This window comes from Zonotrichia leucophrys, chromosome 4A (assembly GCF_028769735.1).
Source record: "Zonotrichia leucophrys gambelii isolate GWCS_2022_RI chromosome 4A, RI_Zleu_2.0, whole genome shotgun sequence".
In the NCBI taxonomy this organism is placed as follows: Eukaryota; Metazoa; Chordata; class Aves; order Passeriformes; family Passerellidae; genus Zonotrichia; species Zonotrichia leucophrys.
Window position 1 is genome coordinate 2,250,941 of NC_088174.1, and position 16,681 is coordinate 2,267,621.

Here is a 16,681-nt window from a genome sequence, read left to right on the forward strand (position 1 = left end):
AAGAAGAAGCCTGTACAGATGCCATGACACAGAAAATTTGACTGGGTGCAGCAGCAGCATGTTTGCCATCAAGAGATAAGGGTGGAGGAGCCACAAGAGGCAGAGAGGCCACAGGGTGAGGGCACCAGGAGGCCTCACAGGGCCAGACATGTCTGCTGGCTTCCACACCATCACCAGCACCTCACAGACAGTGTCACAGGAGAGTTTAGGAGATCTGTAGGGAAATATCCCTGCAGGAGCTTGCTCAGACAGCTTGCAGTGTTACACAAAAGGAAACTTCCAAGTGTTGGGAAGGCCCAGCCAGGATTTTCTGCAGGATGTGCAAGGGTGTTCCAGACTGCAGGACCAGGAGCCCCTGGGCAAGGGCAGGAAGGAGGAATCCCAGGAGAAGGCTAAATTCAGGCAGGTTTCCACAAGGATCTGCAAACTGGCTAAGAGGGTGCTGAGACTCAGCTGGGTGCTGTCACCTCCTGGAGACAGATGATTGTAGGGATGTGCCCCTTGTTGACAGAGTGACAAAACTATCCTTTGTCTCTAAAAAGGAAAAAAGCTCAGCAGTTTCTCTCCTCAATTAGGTAAAAAGACACCTCATAGGATCTGGGGGACTTCACCTCAAACTTAAGGACAGCCAATTGGACAGAAGCCAGAAAGTCCCACCTAAGCAAATTCACTAGAAAAATAAGAGAACAAAGGAAATAATCACTTTTATGAGGTGTTTTATCAGGAGCAAGAACCTCTTGCACTTGGCTTGGGTTTTCTCTGTAAAGAGTTTTGTTATTTTGCCTTTTACTAAAACCTTTCTAAGTTAGTGTTTCTAACACTACCACAGAAGCCATCCTGCTGATTTTATGCTTCTAAGGTAGCTGAGCTATCTCAGGTGTGATATAGACCTCCAAGAGCTTATGAGACCTGGCTGGAGGAGACCATATATCAGATATATATATATCTGTATATATATCTATATATATGTTTATATATATACATATGTATATATATCTATACCTTGGGCTGCGCCCTGCACACTGGGGACACTCTGGGATGGGTGACAGCCCACAAGGAAGATCCAGGCAGTGCCACCCTGATCCAGCCTCGCAGCAGCACCAGGAGCAGCCCAGCGAGCAGAGAGCTCTGTCCCTTTTCCACCCTCAGAGCTCCCACTGGGTGCAGATGATCTTGTGACAAGATCAATGGATCCTGATATAGCAGCACTTGAGATAAACACTGCTGCAAAGGGCTCTTGTGGGAGTGTCTGGTGTCAGGAGGAGTTTGGAGGGATGGGGCTGAATGAGGGACAACGGAACACCTCCAGCTGCTGGGAGGGAGCACTTTAGTAAAAACACACCCTTTTGGGGTGACACTTAAAGCCATCTCTTGTTTCCAAGCCTTCTTTCCACAGCCCTTACAAAAGCTTTTTGGCATTAGCACAGCTGCTGGATGTGTCTGACACAGAATTCCTGTGTCACTGGCTCAGAGTGCTCCTGCAGCCCCAGGCAGAGGCATCTACAGCTCAGTGGTGAGCCTCCATCACCAGCACTACACTCAGTGGTGAGCCCTGCCATCCTCACCAGCACTACACCTCGTGGTGAGCCCATCTCCTCAGCTCCAGCATCTACAGCTCAGTGGTGAGCCCATCTCCTCAGCCCCAGCATCTACACCTCAGTGGTGAGCCCATCTCAGCCCCAGCATCTACACCTCAGTGGTGAGCCCATCTCCTCAGCTCCAGCATCTACACCTCAGTGGTGAGCCCATCTCCTCAGCCCCAGCACCTACACCTCAGTGGTGAGCCCATCTCAGCCCCAGCACCTACAGCTCAGTGGTGCAGAGCACATCTCCTCAGCTCCAGGGAGATGAGCAGGGCCTCACCTCTTCCCTGCAGCCCCCAGTGCTTTGGAGGGATGTGCTCCAAAATCCTGGGCATTGTCACCATCCTGCTGTGGACCTGCTGTACCCCGGGGTGTTACAGCAGTTAAACACCTCCAAAACATCACAATTCCACATCTCCACACTGCCTCTGGTCAGATCAGCAGGAAAACAAGGATCCTGGTGCCTCAAAGCTGCCACAGCGCTGCCCAGCATGGCAGAACATGGCAGAGTTCTCATCTCAGAGGGGCTGGTGGCACATGGCATGAGAGAATCCCAATCCCTGCAAAGCCAAGAGGAGCTGAGGCACAGCAGGACATCCTTTGAGCAGGACACACCACTGAGGACACAGATCCATAGACAGACAACAGCTTCCTCAGAGACCTGATTCCTAGAACCACATCAGATTGAATTTTAACACTGATTTTTAAAAAGCCCTACACAAACACACCCACAAATTCAGGAATCTTGCCCCACCTTTGGCCAGGTAAAATCACGTGAAAGCTCCAGCTCTGGCTGGCACAGTGGCCAGGATCAGGAAGGGGAGGGGATGTTTATGAAATGGTTTTAACCAATTCAATTTTGAGGCAATTTGTGCGCAGCAGCAGCAGAGGCAGCCCAGGCTGCAGCAAACAGGGAGCAGGCTGGATCAATGGCAGGCTGGAGGTGGGGGCAGGAAAGCAGGAGCAGCAGACTGTGGCACTGAGGCTAATGGCTTTGGAGCCATTTATTCCATGGGAAACACGGCTCAGAGCCACACGGGGTATGGCAGTGCCTCCAAGGGACAGTCCCCAACTCCAGGGAGGATCAATACCAAACACTCCAGGAAAAGCAGGAAACTTCTCCTCTTACAAGAATAAATAAATGACAGTTAATGGATGCAATCAGGCTGTCTGCAAAACCCAAAAATTTTGCTGAAAAAGCCCCCACCCAGCAAAAGCTCCATTGCTGCACCAGCATTGCTCCTGGGACAGCCACTCCTCACAGCCACCTCACCCCAAACAAAACCCTGCTGCCAGAAATGGGATTGGCTCCTCATTTTCTGTACCAACAAGGGAAAACCTATGGAAAAATCTCCAATCCCTTCCCCAGCTTGGTCCTCAGCAGCCAAGCTTCACTTGGAGACACCATTCCCCTCTCCCCCATCATCTCCATCCATGCTGTGGAGGAATATTCAAGGAGTGGACAGTGAGAGCTGGTTTGGGGCTAGAACAAAGGGAAATGGCTTTCTGGACCTTGGTTTTGACAAATGAGGGGAAGAATTGCCCCTGATGGCTCTGTGTGCCCTGCAATGCAGGATCAGCAGCTCTGGATCTCTGCACCAACAGAGTTTGCTGGGAACTGCTCCTGATGGTGTTTGCAGCCCAAGGATAATGTGCTGCTCTTTCCACATCCCACTATCTCCATGCCCAAGCACATATGGTCTGGCTAAATAAGAAGCCTTGGAAAGGCTGTCAACAAGACTAGAGGAAGGTGGGCATCTGTGCAGAAACATATGCATGTCCCAGCACTGCACTGTGAGCACGGAGAGGATGCCCAGAATGCCACCAAAACCTGCCTGGCTCCAGCAGAACTGGACCAGGGACACTGTGGCTGCCACTTCCCTTTGTGCTGAGGGACTGCAAACCCATCATTCTGCTTCCAAGAAAGCTCCTGCCAGGAAATCTGAGATGTTCCCTGCTCTGGTCCAGCATTTCAGGGCATTGCTGCTCCAGCCCTCGTTTATAGACTCACTGATGTGTTTGCTTCAAAGTCGTGTGTTTGCTTTATATTCATCTGTAAAAATCTCCCCCACGGTACTAAAGGCAGTGGAATAATCTACTATTGCAACCCGCACTCCTCAGAGAATTCTGCAGTTAAAAAAAAAAAAAGAATCAAAAAAAAAAAAAAAGAAAAAGGGGAAAAAAACCTGGTTGAATTTGATTAAACCTTTGGAATCTCTCCAATATTTCCAGTTATTCCATCTGTAGAAACACTCTACTGGCACTTGGCACATTCAGAGCTTTAACTGCCTTCTAAATCAGCAGCAGTTCTGCCTAACAATTTGGCATTTGCACAGTGCCTTGTAAATCACCCACCTTACATCTCTGGGTACGAGCACCAAACCCTCCAAAAAGCCCATTACTGCCTCAGAGAAATTCTTCAGCAAGAAAATACCTTCCTATGGGCTTGTCTCCCGACAAAAGGAGGGGGGCACTGGCATGCAGTGGGCACAGTACTGACACCAGGGCTTCTGGTGTTACTGTGGCGCTGAAATGAAACCCAACGCAGCCAGCTGGTTGCTGCACTGCTATTAGAGCTTCTTCTCTGTTTCTGACCTTTCTAGAACTCTCCAAAATGCATTAATCTGTACCAAATCCAGCCAGGATCTAAGCTTGGTGCAAGGTGAGGGTGTTGGTGTCCTGGTCCTCCCAGCTGGCACCATGGAGGGAACGATTACGATTCCATCAGACAGGATTTGTTTGGTTGCTTTGTTTGGGTTTCTGGTTTTTTTGGGGTTTTTTCTGGAAGTCAGGAACCAGGCTTGGAAGGGCTGCAGCTCCAAATCAAGCCACAGAGCAGCAGGAAAGCACTCAGCAATATCAGCAGCGATTTGTGCATTTCTTGCAAACAAAGAGTGGAGAAGGTCGGCGTTGTTACCTCCCTGCTTCCACCTCTTTTGTCTTCCCAAATCGTTGGAGGCTAAAAACCTCCCCTTCCCAAACTGCTCCTGGCTCTAAAGCTCTTCTGAAAACGCTATCCCCTTATCTTTATCCACACCTGACTCTCTTTTATGCCTCCCCATCGACAAAGTGTAAGAAAATCATCAATTTAAGCACTATGCTCACGCCTCGCCCCTCGCCTGTGCCTCAGATGTTGCTTTGTGCGGGTCCTTCCCAGCATGGATTTGGGCTCTGAAGTGTATGGGGGGAGATAAAAAAACAAAGAAGAAGAGGACAAGGTAAAAAAGAAATAAAACACATGGGGTTAACTCCCCTCCTCCTGCCCTTTGCTTCCAAAATCTCACTGATTGTCACACGTGCTGTGACCCTGCAGCATCAGAAACCCTGAGGGTCACCTGAGGACTTGGAGATGGTCACTGGGCCATGCAGAGTGACCACTTGGAATGTGCCAGCAGGACAGAGTTCAGGGCTCTGTGATTAAAGAGGACTGGCCACCACAGACAGGGCTGGCAGGGAATTTCTGACTTGTTCTGCAGGTGCAGATCCAACACGCAGAGTTGAAACGCTCTGGGCCTGTCCCACGATGAGAGGCAGTGACTCCAACTGATTTACTCATTAATATTCTTTAGGAATTAGTGGCTTAATTAATGCTTCCCATACTGACATTTTAAAAAATTGCATTTTGTCCATCCTTTTATATCCTTTGCTCTAGCCCTGCTTGCTGTCTTTCTTCTTTTAATCCCAAGGAGGAATAATTTCCCTCTCTGGCTGCACTAAGACACCTGCAGCAGTGAGCACCCACTGAAGTGTCCTTCACCCATTTGTAACCAGCTCATCAGGCAGAGCAAGGTCCCATCCTACATCTACCACAGGATCCTGTGCCACATCCATAATTCTGAGGTTTGGGTTCCCCAGTAAACAGTTTAAACCAGTAAAAAGCTTAACACAGCAAACAACCCAGTAAAAAGCTTAACCCAGCAAACAACCCAGTAAACAGCTTAACCTCTCTCTGGAAGGAGCTGTTGGGGACTGTGTGTGACCAGGACACCCAAGGACGCTGCCCTGGCACCAGGGGCTGGAGCAGGAGGAAGGATCCTCAGCAGGAGCTTTGGAGAAGCAGAGCTGAGCTCAGTTAAATGCTCCCCACCAGGGCTGGGAGAGCAGCAGATCTGTGGCCACTCAGCTCTGCACAGGATGAAAATATCTGTTCCCTCCCAGCCAAAAACCCTAAAAATAATAACTGAGCAGAGCTGTGCCTGCAGCCAGCGATGCATACGAGATGATGGCCTTCTCAACACGAGAGCAAAAGGGCAAATGAATCACATTACACTCCATGAATAAAACCAGAGCCTCAATGCACAGAGACTTAATGACTCCATTCTGGATGCACGAGAGAGTCTGGCCTCGTTTGCAGAGGTGCTGAGCATTCCCAAGTGCCCCTCAGCTCCTGGGCACAGCCAGGACTCTGAGCTCTCCTGACACCCATCCACTCTGAGGAAATCCCCCCACTGGCAGGGATTTCCTGTGAAAATCAGAAGCTCTCAGCAGCTGGGCTGGGCTAAAGACCTCCTATCTCAACCTGCTGCACCCAAATCCATCCCTGGGCAGGTGGGATTGGGGGCTGCAGCTCTGTTTGAACTTTCATTCCATGCAAAGGGAGGAGGAACAAACCCCTGGATGGTGCCCCTGGAGCAGAGAGAATCCAGGATGTCCCCAGGATGTTCCCACTGGCACCAGGAGGCAACCACAGCATTTTCCCAGTCCATATTGGCACATTCCCTGGGCACAAGTGAGGGGCACAGTAGTACCCTGAGGAGGCCCCTGAAATGGAGAAAAGAGCATTTCCAAATGAGCTCCTCAGCCAGGAGCTGACGGAGCTGTGACAGAAAAGCACATCATGGAGAGATGGCAGAATAAACCCAAACCCCAGTGTCAGGGCATTGCTGGGAGGGGGCTTCAGCACAGCACAGCACCCAGGGAGAGTGGGAATCACCTCCACTGGGATCCTGCTGGGGTGCTGAACGTGCCACCACCCCTCCCTGGGCTCCCCATGGCATTTAAACCCAATCCTGCTCCCATTTTGTTTGGTAAGCCTTGCAAGGGTGGGATTCCCCACAGCAGCTCCAGTGTCACAGCCCTGTCACATCCACCAGTGCTGGCAGGGTGAGCTGCACCCCAGCCTGGCACCAGCCTCCTGGGAGGGACTGAAAATCCTCCATACCTTCACTATTTTCCTACATCTGCTTGGAAAACAGAGCCCAGGACAACCTCTTCCAAACATCAGTCCTCTGGCAAACAAAAGGAAGTCAAAGGCACACTATTTATTGCCAAAACCTCTTCCTTCGTTGTAAAATACTGCTTAATTTTATCCCTCAGGCATCTATTATCTCATAGCCCATATTATTTTTCCAGCTATTACTGCTTCATTTTCCCCATCCAGAAAGTCCATGCAGGCAGCAGCCAATTTCCGTCTTGGCAGAATTGTTTAGGAGAAACAAGCAGCTGTTTCACAGGGGTCCTAAAGAATTGATGGGGAATCAATGCTCCTCCTTTCTTTGGCCACAAGAAACCTTGGAGGAAAGTCACATGTCCTCTGCCACCAGCACTGTCACCCTGCCAGGGGACACTTTGTGATCAGAGAAGTTGGGGGCATCCACCAGACCCCTCATTTACAGCCCCACACTGAGGCAGAAATAAAGGTGAGCATAAATACTTTTATTTTTTTAGCTTTAAATAAAAACTGCTGATTTTAATAGAAGTTTAAAACAAAAAGTAAAACTTGTGGCTAATGGAATCTGCCTGCACTGCTTCTGTTTCCCATTTCTGATAGAATTTGCTTTACCTCTTGTTGGTTTGGTGGGGGATTTTTTTAGCAGCAAAGCTTCTGTGGGGAGCTCAAAGTATTCCAAAAATGCCAACACTGGTAAACACAGGATATTCTCCAGGTACAGAGCCCATAACCCTTACTTTATGGAGACTTAGGAAAAGTGATTACCAGCATCAGGGAGGGATTACCAACAGGAGGGACCAGCACACACCTGAGGTTTGCAGGAGAGCCCTCAGGAAACCATCTCTGCTTCCAGACTAGCATGGGGCAGGTAAAGGATGGGAAACGAGTTTAGAAACTCTCACCAAATAAAAATGATTGAGCCAATTAAGAAATACACAAAATGGTGAAATACTGTAAAGGCACACAAGGAATGAGCAAGTTACTGGCAAAATGTGTGAATGCCCAGGTGTGTCTGTGTGGGTGAGATGGACAGGGCCAGGAACCCACCTGGCCTGTGCTCACAGCAGCATTTTCCATGCAGGGGTGTGCCACAGAAACATGGGAGATCCTGGGCTGGAAGGGACTAACAGGATCATTGAATCCAAGTCCTGCACAGGACACAATCCCATCCTGTCCCCTGCAGTGCTATCCCAACCCTCCTGCAGCTCTGGCAGCCTTGGCACCATTCCCTGGGAGCCTGGGCAGTGCCAGCACCCTCTGGGGGCAGAACCTGTCCCTGATATCCAACCTAACCCTGCCCTGGCCCAGCCCCAGCCCTTCAGCCCCTGTATTTCAGCCTAATTCCTAATTCCAGTCTGGATTGAACATTTGCTGAAGCACTGCTGACACCCTTTTCCGTCCAGACTCAGCTATTTATGGTAGTGTTGGGATTCTGCGTGCTTGTGGAGTTGACTTTTTGTGTCACAAAGCACCTGCACATCCAAGGGTTCCCTGGTGAGTGGACAGGAAAGGATTGGTGATAATGGAGGGAATGGGAAAACATTTTTTAGGGACCATGGAAGTGCCTCAATGGGCTCAGCACATGGATAGAGCAACCCCCACATCCTCCTTCCTTTTAACACTTTATTGCTGCTCCTGAAAAAAGAGATTTTCCTTTCCCTTCCTGGCTTTAGGAAAGAGAAAAGAAGCTCCCAAGGCAGTGGGAAGCATCAGGGCTCTGCTCCAGCCTTGTCCAGTGGGAGTTCCCAGAGCAAACAGGAACTGCAAGGCAAGGCTGGATGGCAGTGAGTCAGGGAGGCAGAGAGGCGTGAAAACAGGATGGATGGGAGGCAATAAACCCCCAGTATTTCACTGAGGGACTCAGCTCTGCATCACCTCCATCCTCCAGCACCAGCAGGGCTGTGCTCACACCAGTGGCACTGGCACAGGAGGGGCTGTGGCCATGGGGGAGCATCACCAAGCCAAGGGCTGAGGCCACCCAACTTCCATCACCTCCAGCAGCTCAGATCCCCCTCCAGAACAGCAGGGAAAACACTCCAGCCTTTATCTGTACATGGGAGAAAAGGGACAGGGCAGATCCCCCAACCAGGAAAAGGAGCAGTCCAGGAATGGCCCTGATGATGGTGGATGCAGGATTGAAATTATCCTGCTCAGGGACTCTGTCCAGGAAGGGTGAAAAGGGCTCAGCCATCCTGGGTCTGACCTGCTTCAGGAAGAGGAACCTGAGGAATATGTGTAAAAAGGAAAGTTGTTCTCTGCAAAAATCTGGGAAACAATTCAAAGAGGGAAAATCAGAAAAAGGTCACCCCCAAAACTCCCAGTGTCCCTCATTCCCCATTTCTCATGGAAGCACAAAGCAGGGCAGCTTCTTTTTGGGAACTAAAATGGAAAACCTCCCCTCTCTCTTTATCTACAAAGAAATCACAAAAACATCACCAAGAACAGAGGATGGGAAGCACCTCACCACCTCAGTGCTTTATTTTCTGGAGCTCCAGTCCATTTCAGAAAGAGACACTTGTTTTCAGTAGGATTTTAACAGGTTCCTGCACCTCCTGCCATTGCTGCCCATCTCCTGCTCCAGAGATCCAGCCACAATTCCACAGCAAAAATAGCCATGCACGAGCTTTGCCTGCACACCAGGCTCATGGCATTCCACAGAGAGCTGGCACCTCCCAAACCACAGCTCTGGCAGCTCCAGCTGACCTCCAGCCTGGACACAGGTGGGGGCACCCACCCAGGCTGTGAGTAAATCCCACCACTCTCTGCCCAAAAAGAAGCAAATTCCCCATCAGAGCTGCAGCAAACTCAGGCAATCAGCAAGAAGAAAGCTTTTTAAAGAGATACAACCCAGGATTTCTGTGTTGAAACACACGCCACAGATGGTGGAGCAGACGAGGATTAATTCATGAATCATATTTCTTAAACGATACAATCTCTCTTTTCACTTCCATGCTTTCCCTTTTTGACTCAGAAGCAGGGATTTAAGATGCCCTTCCCAGATATGAATTTTGCATGAACAAACATTGCAGGGGTAAAAAAAAAAATAAAACCAACGAGCTTACAACAGCAATAAACCAGAAAACCCAGATGTTTAAAGAGAAGTTCTCAAATGTAAGTGAAGGTGGATCTTGTCCATCTACATGAGAACATGTGTGGAAATCCAATATATGCAAGCACAGAGCTGGGAATGGGGTGGGAAAACGAGCTCACTAATGCTTCAGCCAGGGTTCTGGATTGCACCAAAGCTGATTTTCTATCTCCTCCTATCTCATCCCCACCCTCGCAGCAAAAGGAAAGCCTGGAGGCAAACATTTCCAGGAGAGGCCTCCTGGCTCTGCCAGCCAGTCTGTGCCTCCTGCAGCCCCCATCAACGCTTCCCTTTGGAAAATCCCAGCGCAGGCACCGCCAGCCTGCTCTCCAGGAACTGAGGGGCTGCAGGGAGCAGCAGCAAGGCAGAACATCCTGCCCCACAGGAGCACACAGCTCCCCACCCAGCTGAGAGGGGTCTGAAGTGGGGAAGAGAGAAGGAAATGACACAAGAGCCCTTGAGCAGCGGGAGACTCCGATATCCCGGCTGGGGGCTCCTTCAGAGCAGCCACAGCCATGCCAGCCTGAGCAGAGCCTCTGCTCCCCCCAGGCAGGAGCAGAACCAGCACCAGCCCCCCAAACTGCCCCTCACCTTGCTGTGCTCAGCAAAGCAGCATTTCAGGCATTTTCTCCACTTTGCACACAGAGCAGCTGTGTGTGTGCCTAACAGCTTCTTTACACAGTCTTGCACTTCCTATTGTAGCTTTACACACAGAATAAGAGTGAAAGAAAAAAAAAATCACTTACCCTTCAATTATTTCAACCTTTCCCTGCTCTGTGTGTGACGTGGGCTTCTCTTTTGGTTACTATTTCCAGATTTGGTCTTTGGGTAGGTGAATGGAAGAGGAGAATGACAGGAGTTGTATTTGATGACGATGGAGACTGTAAAATAAAGAGAAGCATTTTCAGCACAGAGCAGTCCTCCCCTATACATCCAGATCAGATTATATTAAATTAAATTAGTGACACCTACATAAATGCTTCCTACTGTTTTTATGCACACATACAAATATCACAACTGTCAAGGAGAACGCGGCTGTCAGTGATACGGCAGGGGGGAAAAAAGAGCAATTTCTAAAATGGAAGGGAAAAAAGGAAATCTAGGCTAACAACCAGCGTTTCAGCAGCAGCAGAGGGGTCTGCAGGAGGGCCAGGAGGCAGCTGGAACTGCCACAGGAGCACGGGAAAGGGCTGGAGCAGAGGAAAGCATGGAAGGAGCACGGGTAGAGAAACTGCAACAACAACCCTGACAAAATGCTCCTCTGCTTCCCAAAATACCACATCAGCTTGTGAGGAAGGGAGGAAGGAGCTGAGAGAGAGCTTCAGGAAACACAATCCCCCATCCCCTGCAACCATGGAAGGACTCCTAGCACGGGAAGGAATTAATAACGTGGTCATCATAGCAGCAAGTACCCCCCTAAAAACCAGATTAATCTCCCACCATCTGCTTTAATAGCAGAATTTCTGCTAAGTGGTTTTCCCCTACACAGCCCCACACACCCATGTAAACAGACAAACAAACCATTTGGCTTCCTGCAGTCCCGGGGAACGCAGCTGCTCCGAGCAGGGCTCGCTGCCTCTGACACGGTGCCAGCCTTGAATTCCTGCCATCCCATCTCCTCCCACACCTCTGCAGCCTCCTCAAGGCTTGGGGTACCCCAAATGCTGCCCATCAAACATGGCAGCTGGGACCCCTAAAATACCCTCTGATTGTAGCTGAGGAAAACAAGGGAGGTGAGGAATCACAGCAATGGACTTCCACGCTGTTATTATTTTCCTCGTGGCAACTCTCCCATCCTCTGTGTGCAACTGGCACCTCCAGCACCACGAGTCCCAGCCCAAGCACTGAAAACACCCCAAAAAAAGCATATTTACAAAATCACTTGGAAGATGCCACGGCAGGCAGTGGAAAAAACCAACCCCCCGAGTGAAGGAGATTGTCTGCTTGGTTGGAAAAACACAAAGGTCACCGCAAGGAGTATATAAAAATACATGCTAACATTGAAGAGGTATAAACATAACACTAAATAACGCTTTTTATACCCAGCTCAGCATTTAACACTTGCCCAGAGGCCTTTGATAAATCCCAGGTGCCTGAACAAAGCAAGGAAGCTTTTTCATTGCTATTTAGCAAAACAGGGAAAGTAAAGCACAAGAGAATAAAACTGTTCAAGACATCAAGGACCGAGTCAGAAAGAAACAGCCAGGTCCCCACATCCAGCTCTTCCATAGCCAAATGCCCTGCCAGGCTGCTGGATGGAAATAGAAATACTATTGTTAGCCCCAAGCCATGCAGACTCATTAACATTTATTTTAGTGCTATAAAATATATTTTTAAATACTTGAAGAAATAATCTGGAGGAAGTGCTAAAAGCTAGGAGCGTATTTTCAATATGTCCCAGCTTTTCCAGGGAGATTTGAGACCTCCTGGAAAGACAGTGACTGTCTCAGAGGCTGTGGGAGCACGAGGGCACCTCCAGCCACCCAGCAGATGCAATTCCCTGCCCTTGCTTCTGCTCCCAGGTTGTTCAGTGAGAGGGAAGTCTAAAAATGTCATGGATTTTAATTACTCGTGGACAGCAGAACTCCCAAAATATCGTTTCCCACAGGTTTTTAATGCGTGTGTTTATATGGGAATAACACTTGGAAACAGAGGAACCTGATGCCTGTGGGGTCACTTCAGCAGGGACAAATCCTGCTGAGCACCTTCCACAAGGCTCTCATCCCAAAAATTCAGGGGGACAAAGCATGTCAGAATTATCAGGAGCATCTCCCCATCCTTGTGGAGAGCAGCAGCCCCATGGATCCTCCAGCTCTTAGGAGAGGGGTTTGGGGTTGGTGGAGAGGAGCTGTGGCTATTCCAGAGGCACCCATAAGCACATCCAGAGAAAACCATGGTGTGGGAGAGGAGAATGACCAGGGAACAGGATCCAGAGGTGCACAGGGACACACAGAGCACAGGGCCCTGCTCCTGCCACGCCCAAATGGATCAAGCATATGGAGAATCCATTTTATCTTAAATAAACACTCCATAACACAGCTCCTGCTTTCCATCTGACCCAGCCAGCCTTGGATAAAATAAATGGGAGGAGCTAGGGACAGAGAAGAAACAGTTCTCTGTCGCAGACATCTTTTATGAAAAATCTTTTCTTTAAGATTTTTCCTCCTGAGAAGCTGAGAAGCCTCAGGAACAAAATGTGAACAATGGTTATCTGCTGCTGTGGAATGCAACAGGTGCATCTGTGATTGGTCTTATGTGGTTGTTTCTAATTAATGGCCAATCACAGTCAGCTGGCTCAGACTCTCTGTCCAAGCCACAAGCCTTTGTTATTATTCCTTTCTATTCTATTCTTAGCCAGCCTTATGACGAAATCCTTTCTTCTATTCTTTTAGTATAGTTTTACTGTAATATATATCATAAAATAATAAATAAAGGTTTCTGAAACATGGAGTCAAATCCTCGTCTCTTCCCTCAACCTGAGACCCCTGTGAACACGGTCACAGTTCTCTCCCTTCTCCTTGTCAAAATGTTGTTGGAGATTTCATGTTTCATGAATTTGGACGGTCTTTAATCGGTGTTCTGGTGGGGGAAACAAAGGACCATGACCATTTGTGCAGTTCCAGAGCTGGTTCAATACATGTCCACCGTGCTTTGCCATGCCAAATTGGAGACACCACCTTCCCCAGCACCAAGGGCACCAGCCTGGCCCGGGGCACTGCCCATGGGATCTGGAGGATCCAATGCTCCCAGATTTCACGGCGCTGGTTCTCCCCTGGGCTCCGGAGCTCAGCAGATTGCAGCAGTTTGTGTGCCCGTCTCCAACAAAATCTGCACCAGGCACCGAGTTCAAAGTCAAAAGGAACATTTGTTGTACAAGAAAACACACTGCAAACGACCCCTAACAAATTGTGGCTGCTGGAGCAGCCAGCACAGAGCACAGCAGCGTTTCCCAGCCCCGCTGTCACTGCGGGCGCTGCGAGCAGCAGCGCAGGCACAGCCACAGTTTGTGTTTCAGCACAAATTACAGAGCTGGAGAGGCAGCTCTGCTCTTCCCTGCATTGCTTCCCTCACGTTTTGATGCCCATTAAATTCCTTCCCATTTAGCTGCTTTATTTCAGCTCCTGGCTGCATAAAATCGTTCCGCGAGCGCCGAAGCCGAATAAATAATGGCAAAACTTTCCCTGCAAAAACTCCACGAGCTGTTATGTAAAGCAGGGAGGGGATCAGCAGATAGAGACAACTTGGAGGCAACCTGAGGGTTGGGATTCTGTGTCAGCTCGATACACAGGGGAAATAACCCTTTAATCCAGTGCAGTGTATTTCATTTACTGTAGTGTTATCCAGTTCGAAGATGTTATGAAAGGAATCCCTGGAGAGACTTAAGACTTCAAAACCAGCCTGAGTTTGAACTTAATTCCACTGTTGCAAAAGGCTGGAGCTGTGGAAGATGACCTTTTCCATACCTTGGATGCCAGGAGCCATCCTGCCTCATAATGTCACGCCAAATTAGAATATTCTCTTTTTGTTTTACTCGGGATTTTGTTTTGTCGTTTCTTTTTAATTAAAAGCATCTGTCACTGTTAATGAAACGGGGGGAAAGAGAAGAAAAAATATCATAACACACAAAAAAAATTTAAAGCTGGTGATGTCCAGAGAGATGGAGAGAGACAAAAATCTGGATAATTAACAGAGGAACTTTCACCTCCCATGAGATCATCACCAGAGCCCAGGTCAGGACCAAAGGACCACCAGGGCCATCTCCTCGCTGCTCATCACCTGAACAAAGCAAAGGGATGCTCCCCACACACATCCCCCAGATCCCACTGGCAGCAGGGCCTTGGGTGGCCTCTTCTCCAGTAGGAAATGAGGAGGAAAATACTTTTGAAGTGCAAATCCCAAAGCTGTTCAGGTCTTGCCAAGGTTATCCTGAATGAAAGTTCAGAAATACTTGGAAAAACCAACCCATAAATCCATGCTAGCGAACCAGAAGCTGGTGGAATCCCAGGGGTGAAGGTGTGAGGTCTCATCTTTCACCAGCTGCAGGAGCTTCCCTGCCCAGGGGGTGTTTTTAAGGAACCCTGCAGGAATTCATTGAACAAGTCGTGGAAATCCCATTTAAAGTTGTTCACTACTGTTAACTGCTTCCATGGACTTTCCTGTTTGGAGGTGAACCATAAAAGGCCAGTTTTCACTCGCTGCCTCTTCCAAGTCAGATTGTGAGTGCAATTAAATGTAAATTTGTATTTTCCAAAAATAGGGTTCCCCCACAAAATACTAAATTAATTACAAAATGTATTCCTAATGTGAAATTATTTAGCCTGTTAAAGCGGTACAAACAGCTTTATTGGATCATTAATGGTTAGAAATGTTCAGTCAGCACAGTTGGAAAAAATGTAAACTAAATATGTCAAGGATACGTTGCTTTCTCCACTCACTATTTTTTTAATGTCTTATTTCATGGTAGATAAGTGAAAAATCTTTTTACCTGACTTAGTAAGAGGCTCATTTACTCATGCAAATTTAAAACCAAGTGTCATAATACAATGAAATTATAAAAACATATCAAAAAGGAGTTAGTGAGTCACTAAATTTAGCTCCTAATGGAGTTCAAGCTGTCTTATACAGTTGTATGTTAATGGGAAGAGCTCTGGTGGTCTGTAAACAGCAGAGCAGAGCTCAGCCACCACCCCACGTGCCTGGGGTTGCTGGAGAAGCCCTTTGGGTTTCCAGCCCTCCACACCTGAGGGAAATTCAGATTTGATCCCAGCCAAGGTGAGGAATACAGCCAGCATTAAATAAATTAAAATCCAGTGCTATGAGCTCTGCAGAGTCACATCCCAAGCTCTGCTACCAGACCTGGGGTGATTTACAGGTGTGATCCTCAACATCCATAGGGATTTTCCTAATCCATCCAAAATATTAGGGCTGACATGGGGGAGCACTGACTTTGTGGGCTGGAAGGTCCTGAGCAACACAAGGGCCTGGCTGGGAATCTGGGCAGATCCAAGGAACAAATTAAAGTGGTGCCTCTGAAACAACAGCAACAATTCAGGGGCCAGGGCAGGAGCAGGATCCTGGCTGGGATTTTTTTTCACTCACAACAGTCCAAGGACAGCACTAACATGAAGTTTTTATATTCTGGAACAATCTCATTCCAGGAGTAAGGAAAGATGGTGTAAGAGAAGAAGAAGAGAGGGCCAAGGTTAAGAGATGGCCAGAACTCCAAAATCCATCAAATCCAAAGCACCCCCTGGGCAGGGTGGGAAAAAGAGGATTCTGCAGAGAAATTGGCTTAAGACACAGGGAGGCAACTTCTTAAAGGTGACAATGTCCCTATAACACCTTCCAGTGACTAAAGGGGCTCCAGGAGAGCTGGAGAGGGACTTGGGACATGGGGATGGAGGGACAGGACACAGGGAATGGCTCCCAGTGCCAGAGGGCAGGGATGGATGGGACATTGGGAATTGGGAATTGTTCCCTGTGAGGGTGGGCAGGCCCTGGCACAGGTGCCCAGAGCAGCCGTGGCTGCCCCTGGATCCCTGGCAGTGCCCAAGGCCAGGCTGGACAGGGCTGGGAGCAGCCTGGGATGGTGGGAGGTGTCCCTGCCATGGCAGGGGTGGCACTGGATGGGCTTTAAGGTCCCTTTGAACCAAGCCATTCTGGCATTCCCTGACACCCCTTGTCCCTGGGGCAGGCTGGATTTAGGTGCCAGCCCAGCAGGATGAGGTGGCTGCAGGGAGGCTGTGGCCCCATGCAGCCCCTTCAGCTGCTGAAGGGCAAAACTGGGGTCCAGCACACCACAGAAGGAAGAAATAAATATTCCCAGTGCTTCCTGACCTG

General features: G+C 48.9%; 1 protein-coding gene across 1 annotated transcript in view; it reads right to left on the reverse strand.

Annotated features, from left to right (window-relative positions):
- NEXMIF (neurite extension and migration factor) overlaps window positions 1–16,681 on the reverse strand; it is a 167,899-nt gene that overhangs the window by 39,417 nt on the left and 111,801 nt on the right. The window contains exon 2 of the mRNA XM_064713055.1: window positions 10,588–10,722. The gene's annotated coding sequence lies outside the window, so the exon portion shown is untranslated. The remainder of the gene's footprint in view (window positions 1–10,587; window positions 10,723–16,681) is intronic.